The sequence below is a fragment of the Narcine bancroftii genome, unplaced genomic scaffold (assembly GCF_036971445.1).
Source record: "Narcine bancroftii isolate sNarBan1 unplaced genomic scaffold, sNarBan1.hap1 Scaffold_159, whole genome shotgun sequence".
Lineage (NCBI taxonomy): Eukaryota > Metazoa > Chordata > Chondrichthyes > Torpediniformes > Narcinidae > Narcine > Narcine bancroftii.
The window spans coordinates 3784801-3805036 of NW_027211894.1; positions in this window are offsets into that span (position 1 = coordinate 3784801).

Below are 20236 nucleotides of genomic sequence, written 5' to 3' on the forward strand. Positions count from 1 at the left end.
ATATCTAAGTCCCCGCCTCTTATTCCCCAACTCTGATTCCCCACCTCTGATTCTCCAGCTCTGATTCCCCACCTCTGATTCCCCATCTCTGATTCCGCACATCTGATTCCCTGCCTCTGATTCCCCGACTCTGATTCCCCAGCTCTGATTCCCCGCCTCTGATTCCCCAACTCTGATTCCCCGCCTCTGATTCCCCAGCTCTGATTCCCCGCCTCTGATTCACCGCCTTTGATTCGCCACCTCTGAATCCCCATATTTGATTCCTCGCCTCTGTTTCCCCGCCTCTGATTCCCCGCCTCTGATTCCCCATATCTCATTCCCCGCCTCTGATTCCCCATCTCTGATTCCCGGACTCTGATTCCCAACCTCTGATTCCCGGCCTCTTATTCCCGGCATCTGATTCCGGCCTCTAATTCCCGGCCTCTGATTCCCTGCTTCTGATTCTGATTCCCCACCTCTGATTCCCCATCTCTGATTCCGCACATCCGATTCCCTGCCTCTGAATCCCCAACTCTGATTCCCCGCCTCTGATTCCCCAGCTCTGATTCCCAACCTCTGATTCCCCACCTCTGATTCCCCATATCTGATTCCCCGCCTCTGTTTCCCCGCCTCTGATTCCCCGCCTCTGTTTCCCCATACCTAATTCCCAACCTCTGATGCCCCAACTCTGATTCCCTGCCTCTGATTCCCCGCGTTCTATTCCCTGCCTCTGATTTCTAGCCTGTGATTCCCCATCTCTGATTCACCACCTCTGATTCCCCACCTCTGATTCCCCATATCTAATTCCCCGCCTCTGTTTTCCCGCCTCTGATTCCCCGCCTCTGTTTCCCCATATCTGATTCCCCGCCTCTGAATCCCCAACTCTGATTCCCTGCCTCTGATTCCCTGCTTCTGATTCTGATTCCCCACCTCTGATTCCCCATCTCTGATTCCGCACATCTAATTCCCTGCCTCTGAATCCCCATCTCTGATTCCCCATATCTGATTCCCCGCCTTCTGTTCCCCACCTCTGATTCCCCGCCTCTGTTTCCCCATATCTAAGTCCCCGACTCTGATTCCCCAACTTTGATTCCCCACCTCTGATTCCCCAGCTCTGATTCCCCGCCTCTGATTCCCCGCATCTGATTCCATGCATCTGATTCCCAGCCTCTGATTCCCTGCCTCTGATTCCCAACCTCTGATTCCCCACCTCTGATTCCCCATATCTGATTCCCCGCCTCTGTTTCCCCGCCTCTGATTCCCCTCCTCTGTTTCCCCATATCTGATCCCCGCCTCTATTTGCCCGCCTCTGATTCCCCGCCTCTGTTTCCCCATATCTGATTCCCCGCCTCTGAATCCCCAACTCTGATTCCCTGCCTCTAAGTTCCCAGCTCTGATTCCCCGCCTCTGATTCCCCGTGTCTGATTTCCTGCCTCTGATTCCCCGCCTCTGATTACCCATGTCTAATTCACCGCCTCTGATTCCCCACCTCTGATTCCCCGCCTCTGATTCCCCATATCTCATTCCCCGCCTCTGATTCCCCATCTCTGATTCCCGGACTCTGATTCCCAACCTCTGATTCCCGGCCTCTTATTCCCGGCATCTGATTCCGGCCTCTAATTCCCGGCCTCTGATTCCCTGCTTCTGATTCTGATTCCCCACCTCTGATTCCCCATCTCTGATTCCGCACATCCGATTCCCTGCCTCTGATTCCCCGCCCCTGATTCACTGCCTCTGATTCCCAACCTCTGATTCCCCGACTCTGATTCCCCAGCTCTGATTCCCCGCCTCTGATTCCCCAACTCTGATTCCCCGCCTCTGATTCCCCAGCTCTGATTCCCCGCCTCTGATTCACCGCCTTTGATTTGCCACCTCTGAATCCCCATATTTGATTCCTCGCCTCTGTTTCCCCACCTCTGATTCCCCGCCTCTGATTCCCCATATCTGATTCCCCGCATCTGATTCCCTGCATCTGATTCCAAGCCTCTGATTCCCTGCCTCTGATTCCCAACCTCTGATTCCCCACCTCTGATTCCCCATATCTGATTCCCCGCCTCTGTTTCCCCGCCTCTGATTCCCCGCCTCTGTTTCCCCATACCTAATTCCCAACCTCTGATGCCCCAACTCTGATTCCCTGCCTCTGATTCCCCGCGTTCTATTCCCTGCCTCTGATTTCCCGCCTGTGATTCCCCATCTCTGATTCACCACCTCTGATTCCCCACCTCTGATTCCCCATATCTAATTCCCCGCCTCTGTTTTCCCGCCTCTGATTCCCCGCCTCTGTTTCCCCATATCTGATTCCCCGCCTCTGAATCCCCAACTCTGATTCCCTGCCTCTGATTCCCTGCTTCTGATTCTGATTCCCCACCTCTGATTCCCCATCTCTGATTCCGCACATCTAATTCCCTGCCTCTGAATCCCCATCTCTGATTCCCCATATCTGATTCCCCGCCTTCTGTTCCCCACCTCTGATTCCCCGCCTCTGTTTCCCCATATCTAAGTCCCCGACTCTGATTCCCCAACTTTGATTCCCCACCTCTGATTCCCCAGCTCTGATTCCCCGCCTCTGATTCCCCGCATCTGATTCCATGCATCTGATTCCCAGCCTCTGATTCCCTGCCTCTGATTCCCAACCTCTGATTCCCCACCTCTGATTCCCCATATCTGATTCCCCGCCTCTGTTTCCCCGCCTCTGATTCCCCTCCTCTGTTTCCCCATATCTGATCCCCGCCTCTATTTGCCCGCCTCTGATTCCCCGCCTCTGTTTCCCCATATCTGATTCCCCGCCTCTGAATCCCCAACTCTGATTCCCTGCCTCTAAGTTCCCAGCTCTGATTCCCCGCCTCTGATTCCCCGTGTCTGATTTCCTGCCTCTGATTCCCCGCCTCTGATTACCCATGTCTAATTCACCGCCTCTGATTCCCCACCTCTGATTCCCCATCTCTGATTCCGCACATCCGATTCCCCGCCTCTGATTCACTGCCTCTGATTCCCCAGCTCTGATTCCCCGCCTCTGATTCTCCGCGTCTTATTCCCTGCTTCTGATTCTGATTCCCTGCCTCTGATTCCCCATCTCTGATTCCGCACATCTGATTCCCTGCCTCTGATTCCCCACCTCTGATTCCCCATATCTGATTCCCCGCCTCTGTTTCCCCGCCTCTGATTCCCCGCCTCTGTTTCCCCATATCTAAGTCCCCGCCTCTGCTTCCCCAACTCTGATTCCCCACCTCTGATTCCCCATATCTGATTCCTCGCCTCTGTTTCCCCGCCTCTGATTCCCCGCCCCTGTTTCCCCATATCTGATTCCCCGCCTCTGATTCCCCAACTCTGATTCCCCGCCTCTGATTCACCGCCTTTGATTCGCCACCTCTGAATCCCCATATTTGATTCCTCGCCTCTGTTTCCCCGCCTCTGATTCCCCGCCTCTGATTCCCCATATCTCATTCCCCGCCTCTGATTCCCCATCTCTGATTCCCGGACTCTGATTCCCAACCTCTGATTCCCCGACTCTGATTCCCCAGCTCTGATTCCCCGCCTCTGATTCCCCAACTCTGATTCCCCGCCTCTGATTCCCCAGCTCTGATTCCCCGCCTCTGATTCACCGCCTTTGATTCGCCACCTCTGAATCCCCATATTTGATTCCTCGCCTCTGTTTCCCCGCCTCTGATTCCCCGCCTCTGATTCCCCATATCTCATTCCCCGCCTCTGATTCCCCATCTCTGATTCCCGGACTCTGATTCCCAACCTCTGATTCCCGGCCTCTTATTCCCGGCATCTGATTCCGGCCTCTAATTCCCGGCCTCTGATTCCCTGCTTCTGATTCTGATTCCCCACCTCTGATTCCCCATCTCTGATTCCGCACATCCGATTCCCTGCCTCTGATTCCCCGCCCCTGATTCACTGCCTCTGATTCCCGGCCTCTGATTTCCCGCCTCTGATTCCCTGCCACTGATACCCCGCCCCTGATTCCCCACCTCTGATTCCCCATATCTGATTCCCCGCCCCTGTTTCCCCACCTCTGATTCCCCGCCTCTGATTCCCCATATCTGATTCCCCGCATCTGATTCCCTGCATCTGATTCCAAGCCTCTGATTCCCTGCCTCTGATTCCCAACCTCTGATTCCCCACCTCTGATTCCCCATATCTGATTCCCCGCCTCTGTTTCCCCGCCTCTGATTCCCCGCCTCTGTTTCCCCATACCTAATTCCCAACCTCTGATGCCCCAACTCTGATTCCCTGCCTCTGATTCCCCGCGTTCTATTCCCTGCCTCTGATTCCCCGCCTGTGATTCCCCATCTCTGATTCACCACCTCTGATTCCCCACCTCTGATTCCCCATATCTAATTCCCCGCCTCTGTTTTCCCGCCTCTGATTCCCCGCCTCTGTTTCCCCATATCTGATTCCCCGCCTCTGAATCCCCAACTCTGATTCCCTGCTTCTGATTCCCTGCTTCTGATTCTGATTCCCCACCTCTGATTCCCCATCTCTGATTCCGCACATCTAATTCCCTGCCTCTGATTCCCCATCTCTGATTCCCCATATCTGATTCCCCGCCTTCTGTTCCCCACCTCTGATTCCCCGCCTCTGTTTCCCCATATCTAAGTCCCCGACTCTGATTCCCCAACTTTGATTCCCCACCTCTGATTCCCCAGCTCTGATTCCCCGCCTCTGATTCCCTGCCTCTGATTCCCTGCTTCTGATTCTGATTCTCCACCTCTGATTCCCCGCCTCTGATTCCCCAACTCTGATTCCCCGCCTCTGATTCCCCAGCTCTGATTCCCCGCCTCTGATTCACCGCCTTTGATTCGCCACCTCTGAATCCCCATATTTGATTCCTCGCCTCTGTTTCCCCGCCTCTGATTCCCCGCCTCTGATTCCCCATATCTCATTCCCCGCCTCTGATTCCCCATCTCTGATTCCCGGACTCTGATTCCCAACCTCTGATTCCCCGACTCTGATTCCCCAGCTCTGATTCCCCGCCTTTGATTCCCCAACTCTGATTCCCCGCCTCTGATTCCCCAGCTCTGATTCCCCGCCTCTGATTCACCGCCTTTGATTCGCCACCTCTGAATCCCCATATTTGATTCCTCGCCTCTGTTTCCCCGCCTCTGATTCCCCGCCTCTGATTCCCCATATCTCATTCCCCGCCTCTGATTCCCCATCTCTGATTCCCGGACTCTGATTCCCAACCTCTGATTCCCGGCCTCTTATTCCCGGCATCTGATTCCGGCCTCTAATTCCCGGCCTCTGATTCCCTGCTTCTGATTCTGATTCCCCACCTCTGATTCCCCATCTCTGATTCCGCACATCCGATTCCCTGCCTCTGATTCCCCGCCCCTGATTCACTGCCTCTGATTCCCAACCTCTGATTCCCCGACTCTGATTCCCCAGCTCTGATTCCCCGCCTCTGATTCCCCAACTCTGATTCCCCGCCTCTGATTCCCCAGCTCTGATTCCCCGCCTCTGATTCACCGCCTTTGATTCGCCACCTCTGAATCCCCATATTTGATTCCTCGCCTCTGTTTCCCCGCCTCTGATTCCCCGCCTCTGATTCCCCATATCTCATTCCCCGCCTCTGATTCCCCATCTCTGATTCCCGGACTCTGATTCCCAACCTCTGATTCCCCGACTCTGATTCCCCAGCTCTGATTCCCCGCCTCTGATTCCCCAACTCTGATTCCCCGCCTCTGATTCCCCAGCTCTGATTCCCCGCCTCTGATTCACCGCCTTTGATTCGCCACCTCTGAATCCCCATATTTGATTCCTCGCCTCTGTTTCCCCGCCTCTGATTCCCCGCCTCTGATTCCCCATATCTCATTCCCCGCCTCTGATTCCCCATCTCTGATTCCCGGACTCTGATTCCCAACCTCTGATTCCCGGCCTCTTATTCCCGGCATCTGATTCCGGCCTCTAATTCCCGGCCTCTGATTCCCTGCTTCTGATTCTGATTCCCCACCTCTGATTCCCCATCTCTGATTCCGCACATCCGATTCCCTGCCTCTGATTCCCCGCCCCTGATTCACTGCCTCTGATTCCCGGCCTCTGATTTCCCGCCTCTGATTCCCTGCCACTGATACCCCGCCCCTGATTCCCCACCTCTGATTCCCCATATCTGATTCCCCGCCCCTGTTTCCCCACCTCTGATTCCCCGCCTCTGATTCCCCATATCTGATTCCCCGCATCTGATTCCCTGCATCTGATTCCAAGCCTCTGATTCCCTGCCTCTGATTCCCAACCTCTGATTCCCCACCTCTGATTCCCCATATCTGATTCCCCGCCTCTGTTTCCCCGCCTCTGATTCCCCGCCTCTGTTTCCCCATACCTAATTCCCAACCTCTGATGCCCCAACTCTGATTCCCTGCCTCTGATTCCCCGCGTTCTATTCCCTGCCTCTGATTCCCCGCCTGTGATTCCCCATCTCTGATTCACCACCTCTGATTCCCCACCTCTGATTCCCCATATCTAATTCCCCGCCTCTGATTCCCCAACTCTGATTCCCCACCTCTGATTCTCCAGCTCTGATTCCCCACCTCTGATTCCCCATCTCTGATTCCCGGACTCTGATTCCCAACCTCTGATTCCCCGACTCTGATTCCCCAGCTCTGATTCCCCGCCTCTGATTCCCCAACTCTGATTCCCCGCCTCTGATTCCCCAGCTCTGATTCCCCGCCTCTGATTCACCGCCTTTGATTCGCCACCTCTGAATCCCCATATTTGATTCCTCGCCTCTGTTTCCCCGCCTCTGATTCCCCGCCTCTGATTCCCCATATCTCATTCCCCACCTCTGATTCCCCATCTCTGATTCCGCACATCCGATTCCCTGCCTCTGATTCCCCGCCCCTGATTCACTGCCTCTGATTCCCAACCTCTGATTCCCCGACTCTGATTCCCCAGCTCTGATTCCCCAACTCTGATTCCCCGCCTCTGATTCCCCAGCTCTGATTCCCCGCCTCTGATTCACCGCCTTTGATTCGCCACCTCTGAATCCCCATATTTGATTCCTCGCCTCTGTTTCCCCGCCTCTGATTCCCCATCTCTGATTCCCCGCCTCTGTTTCCCAATATCTAAGTCCCCGCCTCTGATTCCCCAACTCTGATTCCCCACCTCTGATTCTCCAGCTCTGATTCCCCACCTCTGATTCCCCATCTCTGATTCCGCACATCTGATTCCCTGCCTCTGATTCCCCGACTCTGATTCCCCAGCTCTGATTCCCCGCCTCTGATTCCCCAACTCTGATTCCCCGCCTCTGATTCCCCAGCTCTGATTCCCCGCCTCTGATTCACCGCCTTTGATTCGCCACCTCTGAATCCCCATATTTGATTCCTCGCCTCTGTTTCCCCGCCTCTGATTCCCCGCCTCTGATTCCCCATATCTCATTCCCCGCCTCTGATTCCCCATCTCTGATTCCCTGACTCTGATTCCCAACCTCTGATTCCCCGCCTCTGTTTCCCCATATCTGATTCCCCGCCTCTGAATCCCCAACTCTGATTCCCTGCCTCTGATTCCCTGCTTCTGATTCTGATTCCCCACCTCTGATTCCCCATCTCTGATTCCGCACATCTAATTCCTTGCCTCTGATTCCCCATCTCTGATTCCCCATATCTGATTCCCCGCCTTCTGTTCCCCACCTCTGATTCCCCGCCTCTGTTTCCCCATATCTAAGTCCCCGACTCTGATTCCCCAACTTTGATTCCCCACCTCTGATTCCCCAGCTCTGATTCCCCGCCTCTGATTCCCTGCCTCTGATTCCCTGCTTCTGATTCTGATTCCCCACCTCTGATTCCCCGCCTCTGATTCCCCAACTCTGATTCCCCGCCTCTGATTCCCCAGCTCTGATTCCCCGCCTCTGATTCACCGCCTTTGATTCGCCACCTCTGAATCCCCATATTTGATTCCTCGCCTCTGTTTCCCCGCCTCTGATTCCCCGCCTCTGATTCCCCATATCTCATTCCCCGCCTCTGATTCCCCATCTCTGATTCCCGGACTCTGATTCCCAACCTCTGATTCCCCGACTCTGATTCCCCAGCTCTGATTCCCCGCCTCTGATTCCCCAACTCTGATTCCCCGCCTCTGATTCCCCAGCTCTGATTCCCCGCCTCTGATTCACCGCCTTTGATTCGCCACCTCTGAATCCCCATATTTGATTCCTCGCCTCTGTTTCCCCGCCTCTGATTCCCCGCCTCTGATTCCCCATATCTCATTCCCCGCCTCTGATTCCCCATCTCTGATTCCCGGACTCTGATTCCCAACCTCTGATTCCCGGCCTCTTATTCCCGGCATCTGATTCCGGCCTCTAATTCCCGGCCTCTGATTCCCTGCTTCTGATTCTGATTCCCCACCTCTGATTCCCCATCTCTGATTCCGCACATCCGATTCCCTGCCTCTGATTCCCCGCCCCTGATTCACTGCCTCTGATTCCCAACCTCTGATTCCCCGACTCTGATTCCCCAGCTCTGATTCCCCGCCTCTGATTCCCCAACTCTGATTCCCCGCCTCTGATTCCCCAGCTCTGATTCCCCGCCTCTGATTCACCGCCTTTGATTCGCCACCTCTGAATCCCCATATTTGATTCCTCGCCTCTGTTTCCCCACCTCTGATTCCCCGCCTCTGATTCCCCATATCTGATTCCCCGCATCTGATTCCCTGCATCTGATTCCAAGCCTCTGATTCCCTGCCTCTGATTCCCAACCTCTGATTCCCCACCTCTGATTCCCCATATCTGATTCCCCGCTCTGTTTCCCCGCCTCTGATTCCCCGCCTCTGTTTCCCCATACCTAATTCCCAACCTCTGATGCCCCAACTCTGATTCCCTGCCTCTGATTCCCCGCGTTCTATTCCCTGCCTCTGATTTCCCGCCTGTGATTCCCCATCTCTGATTCACCACCTCTGATTCCCCACCTCTGATTCCCCATATCTAATTCCCCGCCTCTGTTTTCCCGCCTCTGATTCCCCGCCTCTGTTTCCCCATATCTGATTCCCAGCCTCTGTTTCCCCGCCTCTGATTCCCTGCATCTGATTCCAAGCCTCTGATTCCCTGCCTCTGATTCCCAACCTCTGATTCCCCACCTCTGATTCCCCATATCTGATTCCCAGCCTCTGTTTCCCCGCCTCTGATTCCCCGCGTCTGTTTCCCCATATCTGATTGCCAGCCTCTGATTCCCCGCCTCTGATTCCCCGCCTCTGATTCCCTGCCTCTGATTCCCCATCTCCGATTCCGCACATGTGATTCCCTGCCTCTGATTCCCCGCCTCTGATTCCCCGCCTCTGATTCCCTGCCTCTGATTTCCAACCTCTGATTCCCCACCTCTGATTCCCCGTGTTTGATTCCCCGCCTATGTTTCCCCGCCTCTGATTCCCCGCCTCTGTTTCCCAATATCTAAGTCCCCGCCTCTGATTCCCCAACTCTAATTCCCCACCTCTGATTCCCCAGCTCTGATTCCCCGCCTCTGATTCCCTGCATCTGATTCCCTGCATCTGATTCCAAGCCTCTGATTCCCTGCCTCTGATTCCTAACCTCTGATTCCCCACCTCTGATTCCCCATATCTGATTCCCAGCCTCTGTTTCCCCGCCTCTGATTCCCCGCCTCTGTTTCCCCATATCTGATTCCCGGCCTCTGATTCCCCGCCTCTGATTCCCCGCCTCTGATTCCCTGCCTCTGATTCCCAACCTCTGATTCCCCACCTCTGATTCCCCGTGTTTGATTCCCCGCCTCTGTTTCCCCGCCTCTGATTCCCCGCCTCTGATTCCCCATATCTCATTCCCCGCCTCTGATTCCCCATCTCTGATTCCCGGACTCTGATTCCCCACCTCTGATTCCCGACCTCTTATTCCCGGCATCTGATTCCGGCCTCTGATTCCCGGCCTCTGATTTCCTGCTTCTGATTCTGATTCCCTGCCTCTGATTCCCCATTTCTGATTCCGCACATCTAATTCCCTGCCTCTGATTCCCCACCTCTGATTCCCCATATCTGAATCCCCGCCTCTGTTTCCCCGTCTCTGATTCCCCGCCTCTGTTTCCCCATATCTAAGTCCCCGCCTCTGATTCCCCAACTTTGATTCCCCACCTCTGATTCCCCAGCTCTGATTCCCCGCCTCTGATTCCCCACCTCTGATTCCCCATATCTGATTCCCAGCCTCTGTTTCCCCGCCTCTGATTCCCTGCCTCTGATTCCCCATCTCCGATTCCGCACATCTGATTCCCTGCCTCTCATTCCCCGCCTCTGATTCCCCGCCTCTGATTCCCTGCCTCTGATTCCCAACCTCTGATTCCCCACCTCTGATTCCCCGTGTTTGATTCCCCGCCTCTGTTTCCCCGCCTCTGATTCCCCGCCTCTGATTCCCCAACTCTAATTCCCCGCCTCTGATTCCCCATATCTGATTCCCCGCCTCTGTTTCCCCGCCTCTGATTCCCCGCCCCTGTTTCCCCATATCTGATTCCCTGCCTCTGATTCCCCAACTTTGATTCCCAGCCTCTGATTCCCCAGCTCTGATTCCCCGCCTCTGATTCCCCGCATCTGATTCCCTGCATCTGATTCCAAGCCTCTGATTCCCTGCCTCTGATTCCCAACCTCTGATTCCCCACCTCTGATTCCCCATATCTGATTCCCAGCCTCTGTTTCCCCGCCTCTGATTCCCCGCGTCTGTTTCCCCATATCTGATTCCCGGCCTCTGATTCCCCGCCTCTGATTCCCCGCCTCTGATTCCCTGCCTCTGATTCCCCATCTCCGATTCCGCACATGTGATTCCCTGCCTCTGATTCCCCGCCTCTGATTCCCCGCCTCTGATTCCCTGCCTCTGATTTCCAACCTCTGATTCCCCACCTCTGATTCCCCATATCTGATTCCCCGCCTCTGTTTCCCCGCCTCTGATTCCCCGCCCCTGTTTCCCCATATCTGATTCCCTGCCTCTGATTCCCCAACTTTGATTCCCAGCCTCTGATTCCCCAGCTCTGATTCCCCGCCTCTGATTCCCCGCATCTGATTCCCTGCATCTGATTCCAAGCCTCTGATTCCCTGCCTCTGATTCCCAACCTCTGATTCCCCACCTCTGATTCCCCATATCTGATTCCCAGCCTCTGTTTCCCCGCCTCTGATTCCCCGCGTCTGTTTCCCCATATCTGATTGCCAGCCTCTGATTCCCCGCCTCTGATTCCCCGCCTCTGATTCCCTGCCTCTGATTCCCCATCTCCGATTCCGCACATGTGATTCCCTGCCTCTGATTCCCCGCCTCTGATTCCCCGCCTCTGATTCCCTGCCTCTGATTTCCAACCTCTGATTCCCCACCTCTGATTCCCCATATCTGATTCCTCGCCTCTGTTTCCCCGCCTCTGATTCCCCGCCCCTGTTTCCCCATATCTGATTCCCCGCCTCTGATTCCCCAACTCTGATTCCCCGCCTCTGATTCCCTGCTTCTGATTCTGATTCCCCACCTCTGATTCCCCGCCTCTGATTCCCCAACTCTGATTCCCCGCCTCTGATTCCCCAGCTCTGATTCCCCGCCTCTGATTCACCGCCTTTGATTCGCCACCTCTGAATCCCCATATTTGATTCCTCGCCTCTGTTTCCCCGCCTCTGATTCCCCGCCTCTGATTCCCCATATCTCATTCCCCGCCTCTGATTCCCCATCTCTGATTCCCGGACTCTGATTCCCAACCTCTGATTCCCCGACTCTGATTCCCCAGCTCTGATTCCCCGCCTCTGATTCCCCAACTCTGATTCCCCGCCTCTGATTCCCCAGCTCTGATTCCCCGCCTCTGATTCACCGCCTTTGATTCGCCACCTCTGAATCCCCATATTTGATTCCTCGCCTCTGTTTCCCCGCCTCTGATTCCCCGCCTCTGATTCCCCATATCTCATTCCCCGCCTCTGATTCCCCATCTCTGATTCCCGGACTCTGATTCCCAACCTCTGATTCCCGGCCTCTTATTCCCGGCATCTGATTCCGGCCTCTAATTCCCGGCCTCTGATTCCCTGCTTCTGATTCTGATTCCCCACCTCTGATTCCCCATCTCTGATTCCGCACATCCGATTCCCTGCCTCTGATTCCCCGCCCCTGATTCACTGCCTCTGATTCCCAACCTCTGATTCCCCGACTCTGATTCCCCAGCTCTGATTCCCCGCCTCTGATTCCCCAACTCTGATTCCCCGCCTCTGATTCCCCAGCTCTGATTCCCCGCCTCTGATTCACCGCCTTTGATTCGCCACCTCTGAATCCCCATATTTGATTCCTCGCCTCTGTTTCCCCACCTCTGATTCCCCGCCTCTGATTCCCCATATCTGATTCCCCGCATCTGATTCCCTGCATCTGATTCCAAGCCTCTGATTCCCTGCCTCTGATTCCCAACCTCTGATTCCCCACCTCTGATTCCCCATATCTGATTCCCCGCTCTGTTTCCCCGCCTCTGATTCCCCGCCTCTGTTTCCCCATACCTAATTCCCAACCTCTGATGCCCCAACTCTGATTCCCTGCCTCTGATTCCCCGCGTTCTATTCCCTGCCTCTGATTTCCCGCCTGTGATTCCCCATCTCTGATTCACCACCTCTGATTCCCCACCTCTGATTCCCCATATCTAATTCCCCGCCTCTGTTTTCCCGCCTCTGATTCCCCGCCTCTGTTTCCCCATATCTGATTCCCAGCCTCTGTTTCCCCGCCTCTGATTCCCTGCATCTGATTCCAAGCCTCTGATTCCCTGCCTCTGATTCCCAACCTCTGATTCCCCACCTCTGATTCCCCATATCTGATTCCCAGCCTCTGTTTCCCCGCCTCTGATTCCCCGCGTCTGTTTCCCCATATCTGATTGCCAGCCTCTGATTCCCCGCCTCTGATTCCCCGCCTCTGATTCCCTGCCTCTGATTCCCCATCTCCGATTCCGCACATGTGATTCCCTGCCTCTGATTCCCCGCCTCTGATTCCCCGCCTCTGATTCCCTGCCTCTGATTTCCAACCTCTGATTCCCCACCTCTGATTCCCCGTGTTTGATTCCCCGCCTATGTTTCCCCGCCTCTGATTCCCCGCCTCTGTTTCCCAATATCTAAGTCCCCGCCTCTGATTCCCCAACTCTAATTCCCCACCTCTGATTCCCCAGCTCTGATTCCCCGCCTCTGATTCCCTGCATCTGATTCCCTGCATCTGATTCCAAGCCTCTGATTCCCTGCCTCTGATTCCTAACCTCTGATTCCCCACCTCTGATTCCCCATATCTGATTCCCAGCCTCTGTTTCCCCGCCTCTGATTCCCCGCCTCTGTTTCCCCATATCTGATTCCCGGCCTCTGATTCCCCGCCTCTGATTCCCCGCCTCTGATTCCCTGCCTCTGATTCCCAACCTCTGATTCCCCACCTCTGATTCCCCGTGTTTGATTCCCCGCCTCTGTTTCCCCGCCTCTGATTCCCCGCCTCTGATTCCCCATATCTCATTCCCCGCCTCTGATTCCCCATCTCTGATTCCCGGACTCTGATTCCCCACCTCTGATTCCCGACCTCTTATTCCCGGCATCTGATTCCGGCCTCTGATTCCCGGCCTCTGATTTCCTGCTTCTGATTCTGATTCCCTGCCTCTGATTCCCCATTTCTGATTCCGCACATCTAATTCCCTGCCTCTGATTCCCCACCTCTGATTCCCCATATCTGAATCCCCGCCTCTGTTTCCCCGTCTCTGATTCCCCGCCTCTGTTTCCCCATATCTAAGTCCCCGCCTCTGATTCCCCAACTTTGATTCCCCACCTCTGATTCCCCAGCTCTGATTCCCCGCCTCTGATTCCCCACCTCTGATTCCCCATATCTGATTCCCAGCCTCTGTTTCCCCGCCTCTGATTCCCTGCCTCTGATTCCCCATCTCCGATTCCGCACATCTGATTCCCTGCCTCTCATTCCCCGCCTCTGATTCCCCGCCTCTGATTCCCTGCCTCTGATTCCCAACCTCTGATTCCCCACCTCTGATTCCCCGTGTTTGATTCCCCGCCTCTGTTTCCCCGCCTCTGATTCCCCGCCTCTGATTCCCCAACTCTAATTCCCCGCCTCTGATTCCCCATATCTGATTCCCCGCCTCTGTTTCCCCGCCTCTGATTCCCCGCCCCTGTTTCCCCATATCTGATTCCCTGCCTCTGATTCCCCAACTTTGATTCCCAGCCTCTGATTCCCCAGCTCTGATTCCCCGCCTCTGATTCCCCGCATCTGATTCCCTGCATCTGATTCCAAGCCTCTGATTCCCTGCCTCTGATTCCCAACCTCTGATTCCCCACCTCTGATTCCCCATATCTGATTCCCAGCCTCTGTTTCCCCGCCTCTGATTCCCCGCGTCTGTTTCCCCATATCTGATTCCCGGCCTCTGATTCCCCGCCTCTGATTCCCCGCCTCTGATTCCCTGCCTCTGATTCCCCATCTCCGATTCCGCACATGTGATTCCCTGCCTCTGATTCCCCGCCTCTGATTCCCCGCCTCTGATTCCCTGCCTCTGATTTCCAACCTCTGATTCCCCACCTCTGATTCCCCATATCTGATTCCCCGCCTCTGTTTCCCCGCCTCTGATTCCCCGCCCCTGTTTCCCCATATCTGATTCCCTGCCTCTGATTCCCCAACTTTGATTCCCAGCCTCTGATTCCCCAGCTCTGATTCCCCGCCTCTGATTCCCCGCATCTGATTCCCTGCATCTGATTCCAAGCCTCTGATTCCCTGCCTCTGATTCCCAACCTCTGATTCCCCACCTCTGATTCCCCATATCTGATTCCCAGCCTCTGTTTCCCCGCCTCTGATTCCCCGCGTCTGTTTCCCCATATCTGATTGCCAGCCTCTGATTCCCCGCCTCTGATTCCCCGCCTCTGATTCCCTGCCTCTGATTCCCCATCTCCGATTCCGCACATGTGATTCCCTGCCTCTGATTCCCCGCCTCTGATTCCCCGCCTCTGATTCCCTGCCTCTGATTTCCAACCTCTGATTCCCCACCTCTGATTCCCCATATCTGATTCCTCGCCTCTGTTTCCCCGCCTCTGATTCCCCGCCCCTGTTTCCCCATATCTGATTCCCCGCCTCTGATTCCCCAACTCTGATTCCCCGCCTCTGATTCACCGCCTTTGATTCGCCACCTCTGAATCCCCATATTTGATTCCTCGCCTCTGTTTCCCCGCCTCTGATTCCCCGCCTCTGATTCCCCATATCTCATTCCCCGCCTCTGATTCCCCATCTCTGATTCCCGGACTCTGATTCCCAACCTCTGATTCCCCGACTCTGATTCCCCAGCTCTGATTCCCCGCCTCTGATTCCCCAACTCTGATTCCCCGCCTCTGATTCCCCAGCTCTGATTCCCCGCCTCTGATTCACCGCCTTTGATTCGCCACCTCTGAATCCCCATATTTGATTCCTCGCCTCTGTTTCCCCGCCTCTGATTCCCCGCCTCTGATTCCCCATATCTCATTCCCCGCCTCTGATTCCCCATCTCTGATTCCCGGACTCTGATTCCCAACCTCTGATTCCCGGCCTCTTATTCCCGGCATCTGATTCCGGCCTCTAATTCCCGGCCTCTGATTCCCTGCTTCTGATTCTGATTCCCCACCTCTGATTCCCCATCTCTGATTCCGCACATCCGATTCCCTGCCTCTGATTCCCCGCCCCTGATTCACTGCCTCTGATTCCCGGCCTCTGATTTCCCGCCTCTGATTCCCTGCCACTGATACCCCGCCCCTGATTCCCCACCTCTGATTCCCCATATCTGATTCCCCGCCCCTGTTTCCCCACCTCTGATTCCCCGCCTCTGATTCCCCATATCTGATTCCCCGCATCTGATTCCCTGCATCTGATTCCAAGCCTCTGATTCCCTGCCTCTGATTCCCAACCTCTGATTCCCCACCTCTGATTCCCCATATCTGATTCCCCGCCTCTGTTTCCCCGCCTCTGATTCCCCGCCTCTGTTTCCCCATACCTAATTCCCAACCTCTGATGCCCCAACTCTGATTCCCTGCCTCTGATTCCCCGCGTTCTATTCCCTGCCTCTGATTCCCCGCCTGTGATTCCCCATCTCTGATTCACCACCTCTGATTCCCCACCTCTGATTCCCCATATCTAATTCCCCGCCTCTGTTTTCCCGCCTCTGATTCCCCGCCTCTGTTTCCCCATATCTGATTCCCCGCCTCTGAATCCCCAACTCTGATTCCCTGCTTCTGATTCCCTGCTTCTGATTCTGATTCCCCACCTCTGATTCCCCATCTCTGATTCCGCACATCTAATTCCCTGCCTCTGATTCCCCATCTCTGATTCCCCATATCTGATTCCCCGCATTCTGTTCCCCACCTCTGATTCCCCGCCTCTGTTTCCCCATATCTAAGTCCCCGACTCTGATTCCCCAACTTTGATTCCCCACCTCTGATTCCCCAGCTCTGATTCCCCGCCTCTGATTCCCTGCCTCTGATTCCCTGCTTCTGATTCTGATTCTCCACCTCTGATTCCCCGCCTCTGATTCCCCAACTCTGATTCCCCGCCTCTGATTCCCCAGCTCTGATTCCCCGCCTCTGATTCACCGCCTTTGATTCGCCACCTCTGAATCCCCATATTTGATTCCTCGCCTCTGTTTCCCCGCCTCTGATTCCCCGCCTCTGATTCCCCATATCTCATTCCCCGCCTCTGATTCCCCATCTCTGATTCCCGGACTCTGATTCCCAACCTCTGATTCCCCGACTCTGATTCCCCAGCTCTGATTCCCCGCCTTTGATTCCCCAACTCTGATTCCCCGCCTCTGATTCCCCAGCTCTGATTCCCCGCCTCTGATTCACCGCCTTTGATTCGCCACCTCTGAATCCCCATATTTGATTCCTCGCCTCTGTTTCCCCGCCTCTGATTCCCCGCCTCTGATTCCCCATATCTCATTCCCCGCCTCTGATTCCCCATCTCTGATTCCCGGACTCTGATTCCCAACCTCTGATTCCCGGCCTCTTATTCCCGGCATCTGATTCCGGCCTCTAATTCCCGGCCTCTGATTCCCTGCTTCTGATTCTGATTCCCCACCTCTGATTCCCCATCTCTGATTCCGCACATCCGATTCCCTGCCTCTGATTCCCCGCCCCTGATTCACTGCCTCTGATTCCCAACCTCTGATTCCCCGACTCTGATTCCCCAGCTCTGATTCCCCGCCTCTGATTCCCCAACTCTGATTCCCCGCCTCTGATTCCCCAGCTCTGATTCCCCGCCTCTGATTCACCGCCTTTGATTCGCCACCTCTGAATCCCCATATTTGATTCCTCGCCTCTGTTTCCCCGCCTCTGATTCCCCGCCTCTGATTCCCCATATCTCATTCCCCGCCTCTGATTCCCCATCTCTGATTCCCGGACTCTGATTCCCAACCTCTGATTCCCCGACTCTGATTCCCCAGCTCTGATTCCCCGCCTCTGATTCCCCAACTCTGATTCCCCGCCTCTGATTCCCCAGCTCTGATTCCCCGCCTCTGATTCACCGCCTTTGATTCGCCACCTCTGAATCCCCATATTTGATTCCTCGCCTCTGTTTCCCCGCCTCTGATTCCCCGCCTCTGATTCCCCATATCTCATTCCCCGCCTCTGATTCCCCATCTCTGATTCCCGGACTCTGATTCCCAACCTCTGATTCCCGGCCTCTTATTCCCGGCATCTGATTCCGGCCTCTAATTCCCGGCCTCTGATTCCCTGCTTCTGATTCTGATTCCCCACCTCTGATTCCCCATCTCTGATTCCGCACATCCGATTCCCTGCCTCTGATTCCCCGCCCCTGATTCACTGCCTCTGATTCCCGGCCTCTGATTTCCCGCCTCTGATTCCCTGCCACTGATACCCCGCCCCTGATTCCCCACCTCTGATTCCCCATATCTGATTCCCCGCCCCTGTTTCCCCACCTCTGATTCCCCGCCTCTGATTCCCCATATCTGATTCCCCGCATCTGATTCCCTGCATCTGATTCCAAGCCTCTGATTCCCTGCCTCTGATTCCCAACCTCTGATTCCCCACCTCTGATTCCCCATATCTGATTCCCCGCCTCTGTTTCCCCGCCTCTGATTCCCCGCCTCTGTTTCCCCATACCTAATTCCCAACCTCTGATGCCCCAACTCTGATTCCCTGCCTCTGATTCCCCGCGTTCTATTCCCTGCCTCTGATTCCCCGCCTGTGATTCCCCATCTCTGATTCACCACCTCTGATTCCCCACCTCTGATTCCCCATATCTAATTCCCCGCCTCTGATTCCCCAACTCTGATTCCCCACCTCTGATTCTCCAGCTCTGATTCCCCACCTCTGATTCCCCATCTCTGATTCCCGGACTCTGATTCCCAACCTCTGATTCCCCGACTCTGATTCCCCAGCTCTGATTCCCCGCCTCTGATTCCCCAACTCTGATTCCCCGCCTCTGATTCCCCAGCTCTGATTCCCCGCCTCTGATTCACCGCCTTTGATTCGCCACCTCTGAATCCCCATATTTGATTCCTCGCCTCTGTTTCCCCGCCTCTGATTCCCCGCCTCTGATTCCCCATATCTCATTCCCCACCTCTGATTCCCCATCTCTGATTCCGCACATCCGATTCCCTGCCTCTGATTCCCCGCCCCTGATTCACTGCCTCTGATTCCCAACCTCTGATTCCCCGACTCTGATTCCCCAGCTCTGATTCCCCAACTCTGATTCCCCGCCTCTGATTCCCCAGCTCTGATTCCCCGCCTCTGATTCACCGCCTTTGATTCGCCACCTCTGAATCCCCATATTTGATTCCTCGCCTCTGTTTCCCCGCCTCTGATTCCCCATCTCTGATTCCCCGCCTCTGTTTCCCAATATCTAAGTCCCCGCCTCTGATTCCCCAACTCTGATTCCCCACCTCTGATTCTCCAGCTCTGATTCCCCACCTCTGATTCCCCATCTCTGATTCCGCACATCTGATTCCCTGCCTCTGATTCCCCGACTCTGATTCCCCAGCTCTGATTCCCCGCCTCTGATTCCCCAACTCTGATTCCCCGCCTCTGATTCCCCAGCTCTGATTCCCCGCCTCTGATTCACCGCCTTTGATTCGCCACCTCTGAATCCCCATATTTGATTCCTCGCCTCTGTTTCCCCGCCTCTGATTCCCCGCCTCTGATTCCCCATATCTCATTCCCCGCCTCTGATTCCCCATCTCTGATTCCCTGACTCTGATTCCCAACCTCTGATTCCCCGCCTCTGTTTCCCCATATCTGATTCCCCGCCTCTGAATCCCCAACTCTGATTCCCTGCCTCTGATTCCCTGCTTCTGATTCTGATTCCCCACCTCTGATTCCCCATCTCTGATTCCGCACATCTAATTCCTTGCCTCTGATTCCCCATCTCTGATTCCCCATATCTGATTCCCCGCCTTCTGTTCCCCACCTCTGATTCCCCGCCTCTGTTTCCCCATATCTAAGTCCCCGACTCTGATTCCCCAACTTTGATTCCCCACCTCTGATTCCCCAGCTCTGATTCCCCGCCTCTGATTCCCTGCCTCTGATTCCCTGCTTCTGATTCTGATTCCCCACCTCTGATTCCCCGCCTCTGATTCCCCAACTCTGATTCCCCGCCTCTGATTCCCCAGCTCTGATTCCCCGCCTCTGATTCACCGCCTTTGATTCGCCACCTCTGAATCCCCATATTTGATTCCTCGCCTCTGTTTCCCCGCCTCTGATTCCCCGCCTCTGATTCCCCATATCTCATTCCCCGCCTCTGATTCCCCATCTCTGATTCCCGGACTCTGATTCCCAACCTCTGATTCCCCGACTCTGATTCCCCAGCTCTGATTCCCCGCCTCTGATTCCCCAACTCTGATTCCCCGCCTCTGATTCCCCAGCTCTGATTCCCCGCCTCTGATTCACCGCCTTTGATTCGCCACCTCTGAATCCCCATATTTGATTCCTCGCCTCTGTTTCCCCGCCTCTGATTCCCCGCCTCTGATTCCCCATATCTCATTCCCCGCCTCTGATTCCCCATCTCTGATTCCCGGACTCTGATTCCCAACCTCTGATTCCCGGCCTCTTATTCCCGGCATCTGATTCCGGCCTCTAATTCCCGGCCTCTGATTCCCTGCTTCTGATTCTGATTCCCCACCTCTGATTCCCCATCTCTGATTCCGCACATCCGATTCCCTGCCTCTGATTCCCCGCCCCTGATTCACTGCCTCTGATTCCCAACCTCTGATTCCCCGACTCTGATTCCCCAGCTCTGATTCCCCGCCTCTGATTCCCCAACTCTGATTCCCCGCCTCTGATTCCCCAGCTCTGATTCCCCGCCTCTGATTCACCGCCTTTGATTCGC